The sequence below is a fragment of the Stenella coeruleoalba genome (genome assembly GCF_951394435.1).
Source record: "Stenella coeruleoalba genome assembly, chromosome: 4".
NCBI classification, from domain to species: Eukaryota; Metazoa; Chordata; class Mammalia; order Artiodactyla; family Delphinidae; genus Stenella; species Stenella coeruleoalba.
The window spans coordinates 18071617-18094101 of record NC_137149.1 but is presented as its reverse complement, the minus strand read 5'-3'; the positions used below and the strand labels follow the sequence as shown (position 1 = coordinate 18094101).

At 41.2% G+C, this 22485-nt stretch overlaps 1 long non-coding RNA gene across 5 annotated transcripts in view; it reads left to right on the top strand.

The window, feature by feature from the left end:
- The first annotated feature begins 13373 nt into the window (after window positions 1–13373).
- Window positions 13374–22485, top strand: part of LOC307185615 — a 114447-nt gene continuing 105335 nt past the window's right edge. For 3 of the 5 annotated variants that reach the window (XR_013828115.1, XR_013828117.1, XR_013828118.1), the window contains exons 1-2: window positions 16014–16329; window positions 16672–16778. This is a non-coding gene — a long non-coding RNA (uncharacterized lncRNA). Of the gene's footprint in view, window positions 13483–16013; window positions 16382–16671; window positions 16779–22485 lie in introns of those variants that run through there. The other 2 variants (XR_013828116.1, XR_013828119.1) reach the window with 2 other exon arrangements.

Genomic DNA, 22485 nt, shown 5'->3' with positions numbered 1-22485 from the left:
ATTACCTCTCAGTGTCATGTTAAGATGGGCTGATAATTATTACAGAAAAGATCAGCTTAGACACAAGAGCAGTGTTACCCGAGTAGGCCCTTGTGTCAGGGTCTGCATGTCTCTTTCAAGCATGTTGAACCATTTAACCTATCAATTTGGCTTCACTTAATTTGTCTCTACTAAGTATATGATGGAAGTACTATGGTAAAGAAACATTTCTAGGGGATTTCAATATTTGAAAATTATGAATTGCTGTGTTTTTATTTGCTGTGACAACCTATCAATCAAAATGTTTATTGAGGGACTTCCCTGGTGGCGCAGTGGTTAGGAATCCACCTGCCAATTCAGGGGACACGGGTTTGAGCCCTGGTCCAGGAAGATCCCACATGCCGCGGAGCAACTAAGCCCGTGCACCACAACTACTGAGCCTGCGCTCTAAAGCCCACGAGCCACAACTACTGAAGCCTGCGCGCCTAGAGCCCGTGCTCCACAACAGGAGAAGCTACCGCAGTGAGAAGCCCGCGCACCGCAACAAAGAGGAGCCCCCACTCGCCACAACTAGAGAAAGCCCGCGCGCAGCAACGAAGACCCAACGCAGCCAAAAATAAAACTAATTAATTAATTAATTAAAATAAATAAATAATGTTTATTGAGTGCCATATGCTGTTGTGAAATTTACATCATACTCTGGAATGGCAGTGATCACTTAGCTATCTATTAGATTCTTTTTTTCTGTAATGTATGCAAAGCCCCACCCCTGCTTCGAGTTTAGAGCAGTGTTGAGCACACTGTAAGCAATGTTGATAGGGGAGTGTCTTACAGTATGGAGAAATAATCTTACTTTACAGAGATTAATACGAGAAGCTGAATTTCCAGTTCAGGATAGTGAATAAACATGGAATTGGCACAACGGGAAATAGTTTCAAATAGAAGACTTCAAATGTGGTGAAGTAGAAGAGCTGTTACCTGAAGAAGGTCAGATGATTGTCTGTCAAGTAGCCTCACAAGGTGGGATTTACTTTCATAAATTCATAACGATGTGAACTTGTAGGATCAGAAACTTGACTTTATCACTGTGATGAAAATGTGTCCTTTCTATAGAAGCTGACTCATCTGTCAAGCTCATAGAGACTGATGTATAATCACAATGTCAGTTTATTAATTTAGATGAAGAAATAACTTGCAGAGAGATCCAGATTCTCTTTATAGGTAGATACAGTTTTGTCATGTGATGCTAATAATACCCAGTTAACTTAAGCCACTGTAGATGATTTTTATTACTTTGCAACCAGATGTAACCTTGATATTTCTTGTTCTTTAGTCAAAAAATGTTTCTCTTGGATCTTTCCTCTTTCATAGGATTTTCAGGTCAGCTGAACAAGTTAAATGCGTAAAAAAAGAGAACAATCTATTGTGATTTTTAAATTTGCATTGCATAGTATTTAAAGATTAATCTGGGGAAAATAAATATATTTCTGATGTTGGGTATTCCCATCTATTAACATTATATATATAAATATAAAATTTTAGATAGATATATATATAAATACAGATATATTTTCAAAATCATCTTATGTCTTTCGATAAAGTTTTCAAACTTTTTCATGTAGGTCTTCCTCATCTTTTGTAACATTTATTACAAAGTCTCTTAAATCGTGTTTCAAAAAATTACATTTCTTTACTATTTATTGTTGGTGTATAGGAATGAAATTGATTTTTATACATTGTTACAAGTAACGTTGCCATCATATTAGTTCTGATAGTATATTCTATATCAGTTTAATAGGGTATACATTCTCTTAAATTTTCTATATAGTCATATCGTCTGCAAACCATGACTATTTTTTCCCTTCTGGCTGTGGTAGGGACATTTCTAGTCCATGCTTGTGTCTAAGTTTTCAAATTTAATTTTTCATATTTGTCTCTTCAGATTAAAAATCTCTACTGTACCTGTAATGTCCCCTTTTAATGTATTTCTAATATCGACAGTTAAGACCTACATGTCCTTTTAAGTATCTACCTTAGCTTATCCTGCATGTTTCGATATAAATGACAGTACTTTTTCTTCAGTTCTAAGTACGATTGACCTTTGAACAACATGGGTTTAAACTGTGCGAGTCCACTTATACGTGAATTTTTTTCAAGAAATACATTGAAAAAATTTTTTGAGATTTGTGACAATTTGAAAAAACTTGAAGATGAACTGTGTAGCCTAGAAATATCAAAAAACAAATTAAGAAAAATGTATGTCATGAATGCATAAGATATATGTAAATACTGGTCTATCCTCACATAGGCATGCGTGAGTGGTATTTAATATAAAATTAATAATGTGTTAGTTTTCTTATTTTACAACTTTCCTTTCAAAGAGTTACATTACCATGCGGTATGCCTCTCCCTCCCTCCCTCCCTCTCTGTCTCTCTCTCTCTCTCTTAACTGGAGAAACTGCATTATCAGCCTATCATCACAGGTAAGTGGTTTTAAAAAACATGTAACAATGTTTCCAATACTGTATTATGAATATGACTGCTATACTGTATGGCATAAAACTTTTATAATGATTTGTTCATTAGTGTATAGGCTAGGCTACCATGAAGCAACCGTATTGATTCCACTAGGCAGTCATATTGCTGCTTCTTCATTATCAACTCATGAATCATTATACCTGTAAATAAATATGAACTTCTTTTTCACATTATCTTTTCATTTTTGATGTCTAGTGTTAGTAATATGTATAACATCTGCAGTGTTTTGTATCATATAAGACAATACTGATGTAGGTACTGGCAGACAACTCATCTTGCAAACAGACAATTCATCTTGCAAACAAAATGAACTTAACCGTATCGATAAATACAGTACAGTACTGTAAATGTATTTTCTTTTCTTTATGAGTTTCTTAATAACATTTTTTTCTCTAGCTTACCTTATTGTAAGAATACAGTATATGATACATATAACATACAAAATATGTGTTAATCGACTACTTATGTTATTGGTAAGGCTTCTGGTCAACAGAAGGGTATTAGTATTTAAGATTTGGGGAGTCAAAAGTTATACCCGGACTTTCGACTGAGTGAGGGTTAGTACCCTGAACCTCCACATTGTTCAAAGGTCAACTGTAATTTTCTAGTTTGCATTGTGATTTCTTCTTAAGCCTGTGATTTAGAACTATTTCAACCATGAATTTTAAAAATCACTTTTTTATTCCTCTAATTTTATATGTCTTCAGGAACTATGGTCTACCAGATACCAAATCTTTCTTATTAGTTAAGACTTACTTTGTTGTTCCATGTGAAATCACATGTTCTAAATATTCTGTTTGTACTTGAGTAAAAGTTTTGTTTTTCAATTGGCAGATGTGGTGCACTAGATGTTCATAAAATTTTTGATATCCTTATAGATTGGTTTTTAATAGCTTTTTTGAGGTATAATTTATATACCATAAAATCCATCCATTTAAAATTGTACAATGTGATGATTTTTAGTAAATTTATGAAATCATGCAAATATCATGATAGTACTTTTAGAACATTTCTCCTTAAAAATATCCCTCCAGCCCACGTGCAGTGATCTCTGTTCCCATCCTGATTGATCTGTGTATCCTTCATCCACCAGTTTAAGAGAGGTATGAATGTAGGGTGGTTTTGTCAATTTCTCTTGTAATACTGTAAATTTTGTTTTACACATTTTGTGGCTGTTAAGTACATACAAACTTAAAATTATTATATTTTGTAGGCAAAAATTTCACTTAACCATTATATAGTATCTATCTCTAAAAATTCCTTTTTTCTTAAAGCCTATTTTGTTTGCTATTAACCTAGCTACAACAACCTTCTTTGGATTAATACTTACTTGGTATATCTTTTTCATCATGTTGGTTTAAATATTCATGTCTTTAAATTATGTCTGTTGGAATCAGCATATAATTGGATTTGGTCTTTTTGTCTAATTTGACAATCGCAGTCTTTTAACAGGTTAAACTGTATACATTCCATCTGATTGTTGGCATATTTGCATTTATTTCTACATATTATTTTATGCCTTTTATTTACCATTCATTTTTCTTTCCTTTTCTTCCTTTCCTCCCACCCCCTTTCCTTTCCTGCCTTTTTCACTTGACTGAACTTTTCCCCCAATTCTCCACCAATTCTGGTTTGGAAGTGATGCCTTCTGTATATACATACATTCTGTATATGCATATATATACTTGTGCGTGTGCATATGTGTGTAGGCATATAAATGCATGTGTGTGTATGTATATAAAATCCTTGAAAAGCCTACTTTTACTTAAAGTTATCATCACGTAGCCTTTTAGTTCCATCTTGATTTTTAGTCTTAATCTACAAAGTATTTTTAAGATTTACACACATGTTTACCATTTCCTGGCATAAAACTATCTCTTGCATCTTATTTTTTCCTTCTGAGTTCAATCACTTCTTTCTGAAGTACACATTTTAGAAGTTTTTCAATGAGACTGCTAATAGTAAAGGCTTTGATTCTTTGTGTGTCTGGAAATGTCTATTTCATCCTTACTATTGAATAAAAATTTGGTTGGGAATAGAATCCTGAATTATCTGGTATTTTTTCTTAGCATGTTGAAATTATATTCCATTATCAGTTCATTTCTTCTGTTAAGAAGTCTGATAAAAGTCTATTTATCATTCCCCTACAGGTTTTTTTTTTTTTTTTTTTTTCGTTACGCGGGCCTCTCACTGTTGTGGCCTCTCCCGCTGCGGAGCACAGGCTCCGGACGCGCAGGCTCAGCGGCCATGGCTCACGGGCCCAGCCGCTCCGCGGCATGTGGGATCCTCCCGGACCGGGGCACGAACCCGTGTCCCCTGCATCGGCAGGCGGACTCTCAACCACTGCGCCACGAGGGAAGCCCCCCCATCAGGTTTTTAATATTTGCTTGCTTTTATGATTTCCCTTTATCTAGATTTAATTTATATTTATTTACTCAGTTCAACACTCACCATGCTTTCTGAATGTGAGAATTTATAACATTTATCCATTCTGGAAAAGCCTTAGCCCCTATGTCTTCAAATTTTACCCCTCCCTCATTCTCTCTTATATTTCTGGAAATCCTAGGATGAGTTTTTGCATTCTATATTCTGTGTCTCTTAAACTCTCATATTTTTAAATCTTTTTCTCTCTGTTGAATTCTGCGTAGTTTTTTATAGAGTCTTGTTATTTTAATGTTTTAAATTGTTTATTTTATGTCTGTAATCAATTTAAATCTATTTATTTAATAGTATCTTAGAGTGTTCCATTATTTTAATTTTGCTGTTTAATTCTGTTGCTTGTTGTGTTTGCTGACTCCCAAAGGTGATAGATTCCTTAAATATTTTGTGATTGTGAATTGTGTGAAATCATTTTCAGTAGGGCTCTATCTATGTGAATTTTATGCATCTTGAGTTGAGGGTGTATTTCTCCATAGAGTTTATATTTCCCCTGCCAGAGATTCCAGGGATTTAAAGGCTTGGGGGCAATTTGTATGTTAATTTTACGGTTTGGGGTTCTGAGACTATATTGGTAGTATACAAACCCCAATTTCTAGTTATGTGTGATGTAGACTAATGGTTATTAATATATGGGATAGACCTTCACCCCCAGTTGAGCTAAACAGGTTATCTGCTGGTTAGTGGAGTTTTTAGTCCACCCAGATTTTCCAGCTAGTTTTATTATCTTTTTTTTCTCCTTTAATCCAAACTCCCACACTGACTGTTTCTGCCTGGAGGCAGAGACCCTTATTCACATTGCCAGCCCAAGAAAAATGATGGGTCTGGATGGCCCATTGCAGTATCCCAATTGGTCAATCACCGTGTATCAATAGCTTGACCCTTCTTCCAATACTTCCAAACATGAGGATGCTGTTTAATTCCAGAGTAGTAGCCTCCTGGCCATGTTCTAGCCTGTGGCTCCCTTCTCCCATTCAATGATCACACAACACCTAAGATTAGTGTCTGACTGAATAAATGGGGACTGTAGCCTGGCCAAGTTGACACATAAAACTGAACATCACAACTATTTCCACGGGAGAGCTTGTAGGACATTACATTACCAAAGCAATTCAGTATACACTGGTAAGCAGGCAGTAGCATCACTGGGAAACTTAGTGATGTCTCTCTTCTAAAGGGGAGGCTTAATGAGAGGAGATGGCTTCACAGAACTGGATTCTCTGAGAGCAATGAAGATGACAGGATCTAAAATAATAGAGTTTAAGTGGTGATGCTGAACAAATCAAAAGCAGGGTGGTTGCAAGTATAGAAGAGTGGCAAGATCAGGGTGGCGTCCAAGGGCCTGCACCCACAAAGAGCAATGGAGATGGTTAATACAACAGGGCATTCCAGGGCCAATATCAATGGAAAGTCAACAAAGATATGCTTAATTTACAGAAAAGAAATTAAAGGTGAATAATTATGAGGCTGAGGGGAACCACTCCAATAAAAATTACAATCCCTTTGCCAGTTTCCAGACCTGAGCCAGTTTTTTGACTTCTAACCCACTGACTATATGGGAGGACAGGTCTCCAGGAGGAAGCACCCTGCAACAAGATGGCAAGACTACGTAGAGTGATTCCTCCTCATTCTTCCCCAATAGTCACGTACTACTTAGGAAACCATACACTGAGGCAAGGGAATGCCCAAACCTCCCAAGGGCTGTTTTATACAGGATCCACATTGACCTTGATATCTAGGGATTTGAAGTCATCATGACTCTCCTGTGAGAACAGGGGCACATAGTAATCAGGTAATATATGTGCTGGCTCAAATCTGACCCGCAGTGAGTCCAGTGGTTCCATGGACCAACTAATGATCATTTTACTGGTCCCCAAATGTGTGATGTGCATGGCCATGCTTGGTAGTTCCTTGGTCTATGGGGTAAAATCTATTATAGTGCAGAAGGACAAGTGGAAGGCTCTGAACTTACCAGCTTTTCCGCCTCAGCCACAGTATAGCATCCCAGGAAAAATGGCAGAAATTGATCTGACCCTGAAAACGTAATGGATGCAGGCGGGTGGTCTTCGTTCTACCTCCATTCATTTCACCGGTCTGGCCCTTACGATAACTAGATGGTCCTGCAGGATAAGAGTTGATGTCCACAAACCAAACCATGTAGTAGCCCAAACTGCAGCTGCTGTGTCAGATGTGGTACCTTCGCTAGAGCAAATTAACACTCCCTCAAATATGTGGTACGTGGCCATTGATTTGGTAAATGTGTTCTTTTCCTTCCTTATCAGAAAGAAGAATTAGAAAGAGTTCACACTTTGAATGAACAGTATAGTACAGTGGTGGCCTAAGGCTGTGTTGACCTCTCACCCTCTGTTATAATACAACTCAAAGAGGCTTGGACCATCTAGACATACTTCAGAACATCACACTAATTCACTCCACTGCTGACATCAGCTAATTGGACTTGATGGTCAATAAGTGGCAAGTATGTTGAAAATCGTGATGAGAAAAATTTCCTTCAAAAGATGGGAGATAAACACTACAGTGATTCAGGGGCTGGCCTTGTCAGTGACATTTTGAGGAGTCCAGTGGTCTGTGCGTGCTGAAACAGCTTAATAGTTGTACCAAATTCAAAACAAAGGACAAATTATTGCATCTCACAGCTCCCATCACAAAGAAGAAAGCCTAATACCAAGTAGTCCTGATTGGGTTTGGAGGGATCATATTTCACGTCTGGCAATGCTGCTCCTGTCTATATATTAGGTGACCCCCAAATACCTCCAGCTTTGAGTGGGATCTGCAGTAGGTCCAGGCTGCAGAACAAGTGCCCTTGGCATTTGGACCACATGCTCCAGAAGACCCTGTAATATTGGAGGAAGCTGTGGTGGGAATTGCCCTTGACTGAAGAGAGCCCTTGCCCTGACTGAAGATGCCTGGCTCCCTTGCATCAACTCAAGACAATTCTGAAGAGCCACCCTAGTTTCAAAGCTTCCCCTAGAGTCAGCTGAGGCCTTAGATGACACTGAATGGAAGCCCTCCTTTGTCCTCTGCCTTCTCCTGTTTCCTTTTTTCCCTCCACAGATGTTGATCCTGAGAGCACTCCCTAGTAACTCCCCACATGCTAACCTCCATTTCAGAGTCAGCTTCTCGGGGAAACTTGAAGCAGGAGTAGATGCTAGCTGCTGCCTAGAAGAACCAGATCTGCCCCTGTCCTTGCCAGAAGATCTGCTATCTGTGTGTATGGCCACCACCTCACACTGCTTACTTCTACATCCAAATCTCAGGTTGGGGCGACTGCCTGGAGAAACTGTAGTTAAAGAGACTCTTGTAAATTTAGTATTTAGCCTTCCATCCTAGAAGAGGGTTGGAATGGGTTTCAGTTGGGTGAGACAATTTACAGTATCTGCCAGAGTCTATCCCTATATTATTAAACACCTGTTTATCCTCCCATACTTAAACATCCAAATGATAATAGCAAGAGCAACATGCTCCTGACCGACGGAATGCAATGGTTTCTCTTACAAATGCACCCTCACCCTCTCCACAAAAGGGGGGAGGAAAAAAGCCAATCACCACACCTACTCTGAGTGATGTTCATTTCTACTTTAATTCAGTCACAATCCCATTTGCTTCCTATAGCATAGGAGATAAATTATAAAATTATCTATCTAAGAAAATGGGGAAAGGGAGATGGATAAAAAAATTAGGAAGAAAATAATGAAGTGAAACCATCCTCTTATTTTTCTTTGGTCATAAGTTTGTTACCAACTTTTATACTTTCTTTCCCCTACTAATCATTCCATTTTTCTATGCTTTCATCTAGCATCTCATCTGGTTGGAGTCCTTTCTCTGGTGCTCCAACCATATTTTTCATGCTTGAGAAGTCTGAGGTCTTGGTGATACTGCTTATATGGGGTTGCTGTAGTCTTTGAGGGATATTTCTTTCTTTTTAATTGTGGTAAATTATACATAAAATCAAATTGACCATTTTAACTATTTGTAAGTATATAATTCAGTGGCATTAAATATATTCATAATGTGTAACCATCACCACTATTTCCAGAACTTTTTCATCACATCATCTCAAACAGAAACTCTGTACCTATTAAGCAATACCTCCCCATTCCACCCTCCAACAATTGCCCTTAGCGACCTCTGTCTTTTGAATTTGCATATTCTAGATTCTTCACATATGAGTGGAATCATACAATATTTGTTCTTCTGTGTCTGACTTATTTCATTAGCATAATGTTTTCATGGTTCATCTATGTCGTAACAAGTATCAGAATTTCATTCCTTTTTCTGGCTGAATAGTATTCCATTGTATGTATGTATCCATTTTATTTATCCATTCATATGTTGATGGACATGGGCTGTTTTCACCTTTTGGCTATTGTGAATGTTGTTATGAACACGGTGTACCAGTAACTGATTCCCTGCTTTCAGCTTTTTTGGGTATATACCTAAGAGTGGAACTGCTGTTCAACTTTTCGAGGAGCTATCAAACTGTTTTCCACAGTGGCTGCACCATTTTACATTCCTACCAGCAATGCATGAGTGTTCCAATTTCTCCATATCCTTGCCAATACTTGATATTTTCCATTTTAAAAATTATAACCATCCTAATAGATGTAAAGTGGTAATCATTACACTTTTGATTTGTATTTCCCTAATAACTAAGGATGTTGAGCATCTTTTTCACGTCTTCCATTAACTTTTACCACGTAACTAAAATGAACCTTAGAGGATATCCTGGGTTCAAAGGTACCCCTCTCTATGCCCGTTGTGTAGCAGCTATCTTTTTCCCCCTTTGGATTATGGAACAATCACTCCAACCAACATGACACCCGAATTTTGTCTGTTAATTCAGAGGTTCAGGAACTCCAAATGGCCAGGTAGCAGTCTCAACTTCCAGTTTGATTGGAATATTGTTATATCCTCCTAGAAAATAAAACATTCTATCTTTGGTTAATAAAACCTTTAATCCAACAAAAATAAAGTCAAGGAGACTGGAAATAAAAACATCTTGCAAATGTAGTCATTAGCTTCCATTTTTATTGGAGCTGTGTGTCCTGGCTACTGAAGGAACAGTACCTCTACTAGCTGAAAGAGTATACCACTGCTTGTACGGCAGCTCCCCAATGCACAAAGCATCTCCCAGACAGTACTGTGACTGAGTCTTTAATAAGCCATACCACAATTATTATTATTTTTAAAAGTAAATTTATTTATTTAGTTTTGGCTGCATTGGGTCTTCGTTGCTGTGCACGGGCTTTCTCTAGTTGCGGTGAGCGGGGGCTACTCTTTGTTGTGGTGTGCAGGCTTCTTATTGCGGTGGCTTACCTTGTTGCAGAGCATGGGCTCTAGGCATGTGGGCTTCAGTAGTTGTGGCATGCGGGCTCAGTAGTTGTGGCTTGCAGGCTCTAGAGTGCAGGCTCAGTAGTTGTGGCGTATGGGTTTCGTTGCTCTGCGGCATGTGGGATCTTCCCGGACCAGGGCTCATACCAGTGTCCCCTGCATTGGCAGGCGGATTCTTAACCACTGCGCCCCCAGGGAAGCCCCACAATTATTTTTATCTGGCCAACTATTTGGGGGTGGAGTAGATAGTGAGAAGAGTGAATCCTATTGGCATGTGACCATTGTCTTACTTTTTTTTCTTTTTTCAATAAATTTACCTCCTTGGTCAGAAGCAATGATGTATGTGGGATACCATGCTGGTGAATAAAGCATTCACTTAACAGATGTAAATGATCACACAAAGAAGCAATTGGAGGCAGGGTGGCCAAATCAATATACAAAATAAACATCTGTGAGGACAATAATTATGCACTTCATGATGTAAGGGATTCAGTGTAACTGGCCTTGCCAGGTGGCTGGCTAGTTCCTTATGTTAAAGTGGTCCTATTAGGGGCTCAGCGTTGGTTTCTGTTGGTTGGAGATTGGAATAGCAGGAGATAGTTTAGGCTTGGCGGAGGAAAAACCATGTTGCACCCATATATAACCCCATACATACAATCTCTTATTTCATAAACCAACTAAGCATGGCTGAGTGAAGAGAACTGACAAATATCTACAAAATAGGTCATCTTAATGACCTGATTATTGAATGCTTCCTTTGTAGAAGAATCCATTGTGAATATTGACATTGAACACAATTATCTCCATTCTCTTGGTATATATTCCAAATGGTCTATCTATCTGACTTCTTTCCCAAGTCCCCTTGTTACCAATCTTCCAAACTTGTTTTTCCCATACATCTGACCAAACTATTAGCTATGTCCATCATTTGAAGAGATTTCTACCTCCACTTATTTCTCCTAAGAGTCAAAGTGCACAATAGGATGTACTGCCCAAAGTTCTACCCGCTTGTAAGCATTTTCCATCCTCTGTATTTTTGAGTCAGTCTTGGGTGAGACTGCAGTAGAACATTTACAGCTTGAGTGAGCATACTTATAGGACCTTCTCTAAACAAGGTTGAATATTTTATCCTCAGTCACTTGGTTATGGGGAGTTGCCAATGAGGTCCTGGATGTATGTTGGTGAAAGGATAAATGGGAGACAGGGGTAATACCTTGGGAGTGTGAAGCATCTGTTTGTCTCAAAAGGAAAATATCTATTTGCTGAAAAGACTTTGCTCCAAAATCCTTGGAGCTTTTTTTTTTAAATTTATTTATTTTATTTATTTAGTTTTGGCTGTGTTGGGTCTTCGTTGCTGCGCGCGGGTTTCCTCTAGTTGCAGTGAGCGGGCGCTGCTCTTTGTTGCGATGTGCAGGCTTCTCATTGCCGTGGCTTCTCTTGTTGCGAAGCATGGGCTATAGGCGCGTGGGCTCTAGAGCGCAGGCTCAGTAGTTGTGGCACACGGCTTAGTTGCTCCACGGCATGTGGGATCTTCCCAGACCAGGGCTCAAACCTGTGTCCCCTGCATTGGCAGGCAGATTCTTAACCACTGCGCCACCAGGGAAGTCCCTGGAGCTTTTTTAAAAATTATAATTATCCTATAGCCACAGTCTCCATATACCGTCCTGATCCACGAGGTCATAAGAGATAACAGGATTTATTGCCATTTAGCCTGGAAGAGCTGCCGGATCTTCTGTTTCTCTGGACTCTCACTACAAGCTGTAGGGGCTATTTTGTTAATGGGCTAGAATGGAGCACCTGAATCCCGAGAGACCTACCAAGCACTGTGGTAGTGAACAAAATGTTTAGCAAATTATTTCTTACTTTGGAATGAAGATACTGACTTTCTTGGACCACTGAAACCCCAGAAACCTCATAAAGAACAGATCTCTGAATGTACTTGGGTTTTAGCTCCCACCCTATGGCATGTCCACATCTTTCCAAGACATCTAGAGTACCTGTCACTTCCAATTCATTAGTCCTATTAGCACATTATCATCAATGTAGAAGTCCAGAGAGATGTCCTGTGGGATGGTGATGATCAAGGTCTCAGCAGACTAAATTATGTCAGGGGACCAGGGAGTTGACATAGCCTTGAAGGAAGTTGGTGAAAGAATAACGCTAAACCTTCCAGGTGATAGCAAACTTTCTGTAGACATAAAGGGCGGGGGGAGCTTTTTCAGGATAAGTAGGTACATTCCAGATGTCGATTTGCTCCCATGATGAGTTCACACATGAAACATACCTGTTATGGAGTCATCAACTGAGAAAGCTTAGTAGTCTACTGTTATTCTCAAAAACAAATATATTTTCCAGAGATTAAGTCAAACAAATAAGTTAAAGGAGGTGACCATGGGAATAACTATACCTTATATTTCGTTTCTTTAATGATGGTACTATTCTCTATGATCCCCTAAGTGGTAACAGTATTCATCTTGGTTTACATTTTGGAAAGTGAGGGAGAGGTTCCAGAACTTCCACTTATCCTTTCCTTTCTAGGATAGCCCTGCTCAGAATTCCAATGTCGGGGATCCATCCAGTTGCCTGGAGTAACTGTTAGAACTATTTGGGGGAAAACAGCAAGTGGACAATCTATTGTGATCTTAAAAGCTCAGTGTTCAATTAGCTACCTTCAAAGATTCCTACTGTTCAAACAATTCTGATTCTTACTTTGATTCTGATGCCTGTTTTGGGAACCACATCCACCTCACTGCTGGCAGTTAAATGTTGCTACTTGGTCTCTGCCATCCCAGGATTTAATCATCCTCATTTAAACAAGAAAGCCATTTTCAATAGGGTTTCCTCCCACCTTCACTTCTCACCTGTAGAGAACAACTACCACTGCACTTTAAAAACCTGTTGACGATTGTCCCTTGCCAATGCACTGCTTAATGTCAAGGTTCAGTGAGTATTCTCTGGGACCTCTTGGTGGGTGTAGTTAGGGAGTGGGCAAGCATGTTGCACATGAAAATTCATCTCAACCTACCTACTTCCTTAAGTCTTTAGGTTCCTTCCTGAACACTGTATCAAGACATTTCTGGCATCTCAACCTCATTTCATGTACACCACCTCTGAGTCCATGTTTGAGAAAAGCAAGTGAACAAACAAGGCCGCCACCTCATTAAGCCAAAATCACTGGTAAGTGCAGCCATGTTGATTAATTCAACCTGACCTGTAATTATTTTCCTCCCTCTCTGATCTAGAAACCTTAGATGCCATTCCCCCATAGACTATCTATGGTCTTGATGATCTAAATTAGGAAACTATTACAATCGTGTTTGTCTTTTCTTCTTAAGCTTCATAAACTCAGGAATGCTGGAATATGACTGTAGTTCCTTGTCTGGAGGCAATGAATGGTGGAAAGGGAAGAGGATAAGGAGAATTAGCATCTACTGCAAGTTATTTACCTGTGGTGAGATTATTACAGACTCTTAAAGAAAGATAGTCACAACTTCAACATATAGGAGAGCCCAGGCTGCTGCTGGGGTAGCTCAGCGGGACTTGGCACTTGAGATGCTCATTGTAGTGAAATCCTCCCAAACATCCCCTTTCCAGTTACGGGTGGAGGCGGCAGGGTACCAAGCAATCGAAAATTTCACATCCGGGAACTAATATGAACGTAAATTCACTTATGTCATAATTCAGAGACTCATAAGATCAGACTCTACCTCTCATTTTTGGTTATGTTGCACAAAAAGATGTGGCTGTCAAGAGATCAAATGTCTTCAGGGCAATTGCAGTAACTTCTTGGTCTCTGACCATGCCTGCAGCCAAGAACTTAAAACCTTGATGTTATCTTTTTCTTTCTTTAAGCACTCCAGTACAATTAGAATTAGTCAATCCACCACATAGACTTTATTCTTTTTCTTTTTTTTTGGCCACGCAGTGTGGCATGTGGAATCTTAGTTCCCTTAAGGATTGAACCCGTGCCCCCTGCAGTGGAAGCATGGAGTCTTAACCACTGGATCACCGGGGAAGTCCGGGACTTTATATTGCCTATGTCCCTCTATTCTGTTCTATTTTAGCAGCATTCTAGTGCATCCGGTGACTACATGTAAATGTTTAGGCAACTTTCACTACTGAGCCCCATCCTCTGATCATAATCAGATCCCGTGTCTTCAAATCCAACCAAGTCAGACAACCAATCTCAGATTTCTACTCCCCTCGCCTGAAAAGCCACCTCTGTTACCAATTACTTTATCCATCAGAATTCACTCTAATCAGTTTAAGAAGATACTAGGTAGTTTAAAGAATCTTCAGGAGGGCCAGAGAAACAGGCTTGGATGATTGCTACATAGAGAGGAACACAGCAGCCTTGAGAAATGTGTAAGTCCTACATAGACATGTTTTGAAGAAAACACTCCTGGTATTACCTTCTGTCATTTGGAACCTGTAACCATAGGAACTGTACTCCAGAAACTCTACCACAGCTGCCCTGGAAGAATTGGATGTTTCTGCTTTCCAGAAGATCTGATCTCCCCCTTCATGTCCACCGCTCACATTGTTCACTTCCACCCTTGAGTTCTGAGTGGTCATGTCTGCTTGGCAGAAGCTAGATCTCGTGAGGACACCTGAGCTGCAAGGGAGTCTGGGAAATGTGGAGTTCAGCTTCTGGACTCTATAGTACAAGAAGTCAAGCTACAAGGATGTTATATAAACGCTTACGTGCTCAACTTATTGTTCATACTTGTTAAAGCAGCTGTCAAACCTCTGACCCTTTTCTCCATTTGATTAAACTCAGCAGATAGTATAGGCAGGGCAGGTGAGAGTCAAGGTGGCTGAACTAGCTGTGGGTCATTTCTTCTTAAATATTAGGAATCTTAAAGGAAGAGTGGAGCTATCAACAAGGCACTAGAATTAAGATATAAAATAGAAAGCAGATATATCAAGCATTACAGCAAGGAAGGAAAAGAAGTCAATATTTACAAAACAAAGAAAGAATGGCATTTTTTCCCAATCTTCTAAGGTATGACAACGGTACAACCAAGAATAACAAAGAATGGGAACTAGAAAAAAATGAATGAGTTTCTTTTAATTTTCATTCATATATAAATCCTCTGTTCTTAGATTTTTTTTTTTTTTTTTTTGCGGTACGTGGGCCTCTCACTGTTGTGGCCTCTCTCGTTGGGGAGCACAGGCTCCGGACGCGCAGGCTTAGCGGCCATGGCTCACGGGTCCAGCTGCTCTGTGGCATGTGGGATCTTCCCGGACCGGGGCATGAACCCGTGTCCCCCGCATCGGCAGCGGACTATGAAATTTCTTTTTTCTTTTTAAAGTCTAACTAATAACTTAAAAATTCTCGTGCAAAATCAAAGATGGTAGAGTGTAAATATTCCTTTAGTTTCTTTTTAGAAAAATCATGTGTATTTAAGTGAATTACACATCTATTATACGTTCAAATATGATCACACTCTGGTAAACTTAAAAAATTGAGGGATTTAAAAATAAATATTTACTCCATTATATTTGTTATTGTTGTATCAGTCCTTACTTCCTAACGTTACCAAGTCCAAGCGTGAACTGCGTGCAACACGACCGGCCGATAAATCAAGAAACCAGGGGTCGGGGCAAGGAATAGTGACTTTATCTGGAAAGCCAGCGGACCGAGAAAATGGCCCAAAGAAGCAACCAGTTAAAAGTCAGGCTTCTTTTACACTAAAAGGGGAGGGGGCGTGGCTGGTTGTTCCCTAAGTCTTGGTGCGGAATCCTTTGTTCTTGCAGCTGTCCCTGTAGGTGTGCTCACAATGCTCCTATCAACCTCGCACAATTATTTTCCGTTCTGCAACTTTGTATCTTTACATGAAGGGTACCTTTATATGAAGGGAAAAGTGTTATATCTTTAAAGGTCAGAGCCTTGAGGGCGGGCTATCAAGTATATTTCAGGATCTAGGCAACACTTTCACAAAGACGCACAGCTTGCATGACTAAGCACAGGCAACAGAGAACAATGTTGGAGCTAAAGGAATAGGTCCAATATGGAGTCAGGTTGGTTCTCTCTTACACTAGCAGTCTGAAATAGCAGCCAATTATGCAGCCGGTAGGTCATCTTATGTCTTCACGTGATCTTTAAATACCGTTTGGCTTTATTTTAAGATTATTGCTAGTAACTCAGTTTGCTTAAAAAATTGAATTAGCCTTTTATTTCTGTGAAGAAAAAAAACCTCAACACCCAGAGCGTGCGTTAACTTTCAACCTTGAGGAAAGCACAAAATAAACAGCAAGTTGATAATATTATCTAGTCAAAGTAAAACAAGGGGGAGGGGCGCGTGGGGAGAGAGGGGCGGGCAGTAATCAAATGCCAAATGGAATTTGTTTTTTTTATTTCAGCACTTATGGAGCATCGGTGAGAACTCCCTCCTTCAAAGTCAAAAAATATCTAGCACCCGAAAAAAATTAAGTCTGGTTCTTTCTAGATAAAAGAGAACAGGATTTAAGTGAGTACATACTTAAGGTTAAGTGAGTAAATCCTTGCGGGGGGGAGGAGGTAACCACCCTTGTGGAACTTTGGAACTTTTGTTTTTTACTTGAAACGCAGCAGCGGCGTTAAGTTTTCTGTTCCTTGGTCGGTAATCGGGCGAACCTGCGTGCAAGGCTGCGGACACCTTGTTGGGTCCGGGACGGAGGGCGATGATGTTGTGGAGGATGTGATGACGATGTGCAGAAATGAAAGCGATGACAAAAGCTCGCGAGGCCTGAGCGCTTCGGTGCCCGGGCCGGTCCCGCAGCCGCAGAGGCCCCGGGGCCGCCGGGCCAGCGCGCGGCGGGGACGGCGGGCGCGTCAATGGGCCCATTCAGGCGGGCGCGGCGCGGCGCGGGGGTTGAGAAGTTAAGGGGCGGGAGGTGGCGCGCCGAGGCCGCGGCCGCGCCATTTGCATTTCAATGAAACCCGCCTGTTGACTCAGTGCCCGGCGCTTCCGCAGCTCCCACCAGAATCTGCCTTTGTTGGTTTTAGCTCCGGTCAAGTCCACTTCTTGCAGCGGGGGAGCCGCGCTCATTGAGTTTGTGTAGTCAGGCAGAACACTCGACAGGAAGGAAGGAGGAAGGGGTGCTCCGCGCGGCCATTGTCTGGGCAACCGGGCTTAAGCAGCCGAGTGACTATTTAATCTAGAAGGTGCACTTGAATCCCTTGCAAATCCTCTCAGTGTGGAGCAGGGGGCACCCAGACAGGGACAGATGGTGCAGGACCCCTTTGTTTAAAAATATGGAAATAGGCTTTTTCATTTACTTAAGGTAGCCCCGCTCTTTTAACTGTTGCTATTCCCCCGTGTTGCATTGTCCAGGAGAGACCCGAACCGGCTAACGGGTCTGGTCAGCCCTGCCCGAGCGGCCCCGCTTTTTTTTTTTTTTTTTTTTTTTAATGTAGTAGCTGGAAGTGAGTTTGCTGTGTTTGGCATAGTTACAGTAAGAACCCCTCTTACCTTTCTGGTGTCTTCTGAGTTGGGCACAGAGCAGCCCAGGGAAGTTTGTTTAAAAGTCTTGCAAGATCTCTTTTCAGAGGCCCCCTCCCTTTATTTTTTCCCCGTTAAGCATCAAATTCAGAGGTCTCAGGGTGCTTCACGTGCAGCGAGGGGCGGAGGGAGAATGTCTTGTTCTCAGTGTCTCTTGCTGCTCTGCCGTGACCTCTTGGGCCATGAAGCACAGTGAAGGGTGACCCACTTGGGTTTCCAGAGCCGGAAGGATGCTGTGGCTCGGGCCGCACATGTGGTTCCGCTTCCACAGCTATAATTTAGAGTGTGTTCAACATCAGGCTTTGGAAACGTGCACACATGCGTGCAGTATATTAGAAACGCGGAAGATTCTGCCTACAGAGCCCTTGAGCTTGCTGACATGTCACAAGATGGCTTTTCTGATTATCCTGACGACATAGAGGACTGCATTTTATCGGGTCTCGGGGCACATTTGGGAACATTAGCGCACACCCCAAGTTAGTCGGAAATGAGGTCAACCAACTGTCCACACATGTGACCTATTTTTCCTGTCCTGGCTTTTGTTCAAAACATGGCAGTCATGGTCCTGCCGGACTCTTCTAGCCACGGTAATACAAATCAATTAAAGGAAGAAATTTGAATAGATAACTGGTAAAAAAAAAAAAAAAACAGATAGTTTTCCATTTCAGCACAGATTATACAGGAAGCAGATTATTGTCTTGTGGTTTTGAAGGTAGGATGAAGCTGACACATTAGAAAATAGATTGTTGAAGTATTTTAATCTTGAGGTGTTTAAATGTTGGGCATCTTAATACATTCATATAAAGAAGCAGATGTCTTTTTGGTGTGTAATTCAAATCAAACGTTTGACTCTGAAATGCTCATAATCCAACTGTCTCTTACCTGCCACGACTGCAGACTCTTTGCCCTCAAGTCGTTCTGACATGCTGTCTCTAAGAACATAGTGTACATACAACACCTGGATCTGTGAATTAATTACTACCTAGGCCACACCAAGAGCCTTTCTAAGTGGCCAAGTGCAAGGATCTTCTGTTTCTTATCCAAGTATCAAAGCCCCAAGTCCATGAATTGACCCTTTACTATGAATTCCTGCTTCATTTCTATTTCACTCAGCCATTTTAGAGGAGAAAAGAGCCAGAATCAGGTGTCAGCCAGCAGGTGTAGCTTATAATTTATATTTTTTGAAGAAAAATCTGCCTAAGCTGGTTTCAAGTTATCAAAAGACATAGAAATTAAGAAGTTCTAAAAAGATGGAGGAATTAAAACTGGGGGGGGAGGGTCAGTGATTTTACAGGCTTAAGCATTGCTCAGTAAACAAATTTGTTTAGAAGTTCAAAAGTCAAAAGAGAGCTTTGCTTGGAGTTTGAAAATTTTGTAGGTTTTCCTTCCAAATGGTGAAAAATGGAATATGATATTATTATTATTCCACAGGCAGGTGTGAGCTTGAGCATATTAAGTTTCTTGGCTTTCTTTTGATTTTATATAATGAGCCTTTCGTTGGACTTCATTACAGTGATGGTCTCCCTCTCCGATCCTGAGTTAAACCATGAAACCCCACATACTCTCTGATATTTGTAATTTCGTTTTGGTTGGTAAGTGAATTTTGGCGATAAAAGTGTGAAGCCACAAGTTCCCCAAAGCACTGGAATGCAGTGAAAAGGAAAGTACCCCATCTGGCAAAGATTTTGATTTAAGTTGAACCTGAGGCTTCATGCTCACTCACAGTTCACAAGTGATGCCCACTCACCTAGCCCAGGGGGATGAAATTGGGGGCACCCACATTCAATTGGATGAAGGATTCTTAGAACGTTTCTAAGACCAGTGTGTTGTATGGGACCAACCTGGGCCTCTGTTGAAGATCAGAGAATGAGACTGTGTATTCCCATAGGGAAAGGCAGCTTCAGCAACTGACCCTATTTATGGGAGAGGATTTGGCCAGCAGGGGACATGAATTCAGAGGCTTTCGTTATGAATCAGTTCCTATGAGACTACCACAGCTGGGCTGAAGGTGTTCAAATTGAAGTGTTACTTTTAGTTTCTGCATCGCTTGGGTTTGTCCAAAATGAAAGTACTTATGGTGACTTTCCATACCAGACAGAGGATTGTTTAGAAGTGTACCAAAGTGCACCAAAATTTCCATTTGGGTGTGGACTTAGTTTAGGAAAGTTCTCCAAGTCATAAGCTGTTTTCCCCCAAAGGAGGACACATTCCCAGATGCCAGCCATATATGATTCGTGCTGTGTCTTACCTGATCTCTGCAGTGGTTGACGGTATTGACTGCTTCCTCTCTGAGAAGCACCTTTCTTGGCTTTGATGACAGAACTCTCTCCTGGCATTTCTCCTACCTCTCCGGCCTCTCCTTCTTAGGCTTCTTTGCAGGCTCTTTGCCCCTTTGCTCATCCCTTATTGTGCTCTCGTGAGGGTTCTGTCTTTGGTTCTCATCTCTTCTGTACATTCTCCTTTGTGAGATTTCTAGGAGACCTTTCTTTTTTTTTTTTTTTTTTTTACATCTTTATTGGAGTATAATTGCTTTACAATGGTGTATTAGTTTCTGCTTTATAATAAAGTGAATCAGTTATACATACACATATGTTCCCATATCTCTTCCCTCTTGCGTCTCCCTCCCGCCTACCCTCCCTATCCCACCCCTCTAGGTGGTCACAAAGCACGGAGCTGATCTCCCTGTGCTATGCGGCTGCTTCCCACTAGCTATCTACCTTACGCTTGGTAGTGTATATATGTCCGTGCCTCTCTCTCGCTTTGTCACAGCTTGCCCTTCCCCCTCCCCATATCCTCAGACCTTTCTTAAATACACTGTGTCCTCCTGCCTCAGGGCCTTGAACATGTGGTTTTCTCTGCTTAGAATGTTCTTTCTCCAGATACCTGGCTTATTTCTTTATTTAGTTCTCTACTCAAGTGTCACCTTTCAAATGAAGCGTCCCTTGTTATCCATAGAAAATAGCAGGTATCCAGTCAGGGTCAGGACCGGTGAGGCAAGCAAGGTGCCCAGGGCACACAATTTAAGGAGGCAAGTTCAGGGTCAGCATCTGAGAATGTGTGCCTCCTTACGTTTGGTACCCTGGGCATCTTGCCTCACCGGTCCTGACCCTCTACCTGTACTGTCACTCTCTGGTCTCTTAGTTTATCCTTCTTCACAGATATTATTGTAACTAACATATATATATATATCTCTCTCTATAAAATTGATAATTTTATGTCTCTCCACCCTTGTCCCACTCACACCATTAGAATGTGGGCCATGTTGGAGGAGGGCCCTTATCTGTTTTGGTTTTTGCTATATCTCCTGAGTCTAGAACAGAGCTCAGAATGTAGTAGGTATTCATCATATATTTATGTTTAAATGAATATAGTGTATAAATGCCTACCACTCATATTATTGATGACTCAAATGCACAGGGACTACCCTGGTGGCGCAGTGGTTAAGAATCCGCCTGCCAATGCAGGGGACACAGGTTTGAGCCTTGGTCTGGGAAGATCCCACAGCCGTGGAGCAACAAAGCCTGTGTGCCACAGCTACTGAGCCTGTGCCATAGAGCCTGTGAGCCACAACTGCTGAGCCCACAAGCCACAACTACTGAAGCCCGTGCACCTAGAGCCCGTGCTCTGCAACAAGAGAAGCCACCACAATGAGAAGCCCACTCACTGCAATGAAGAGTGGCCCCTGCTTGCTGCAACTAGAGAAAGTCCGCACACAGCAACAAAGACCCAACGCAGCCAAAAATAAATAAATAAAATTTAAAAAAAAAAAAAAAGAACGCTCAAATGCACAAAAACGAAGTTTGTAAATGGACCTCTCCCCTTGGGTGTTCCACAGGCTTTTCAAACTCATTGTGTCCAAAACTGCATTTATCACCTTTCACTCCCAAACCTACCTCCCACCTAAATTTTCTTAGTAGCTGCATCTAGCTCAGATTAAAATGCTAGAGATGTGGTGACTCGGGCCTATCAAGTTTGTTCCCTAAATAACTCGTGTCTTCCTCCACCTCCCTCCCTGCTGCCCTGCTTTAATTCTCCCTCCTGGAAAAACTGGCAGTCCCATCCAACTGATCTCATGGCAAATAGCTTCTTGTTCTCTGCTTAAAACTTCTGGCACGCTGCTGGGAAGTGAGCTCTCTGAACCACCTATCTGATCATGCCACTTCCTTATCTTCAAATCCTTCCCTGTAGCCCTGTAGGTTTGAAGATACCATTCAGATTGCCATCGGTCTGCTGACTCTTGCCTGGGAGTCTCCTGCTGTGCCCCGACCTCTCTTCCTGGTCTTGTGATCTACCCTCCCCCCCTTCCCCCCCCCCCCCCCCCCCCACCGCAAGGCACACACTCGGTGCCCAGTCACCGAGGATTTGGAAGTTTGGAATACTCTATCCTCCTAACTGCTGCTCTGCCGTTGCCAGGCTAACCTCTACCTGTCCATTCATCCTCAGCGGAATGGGCAATTTGAGCTTCCCTCTGCCTGTCAAGTTGTTTTGTAATTTTCTGTTTACCTACCCCGCTCCCCGTCCCACTGAGAACACCTTAAGGACAGGAACTGGGTCTTTCGTTTTTGCACACCCAGTGTAGAGTGGACCCTTCATGTCGTTTGTTGAATGAATGTATAAATTCATTTCAAGATTATTTTGTTATGTAGGGTAAGGTATGGCTCTAAACGACTTTTTCCTTACTTGGTATCTGTTG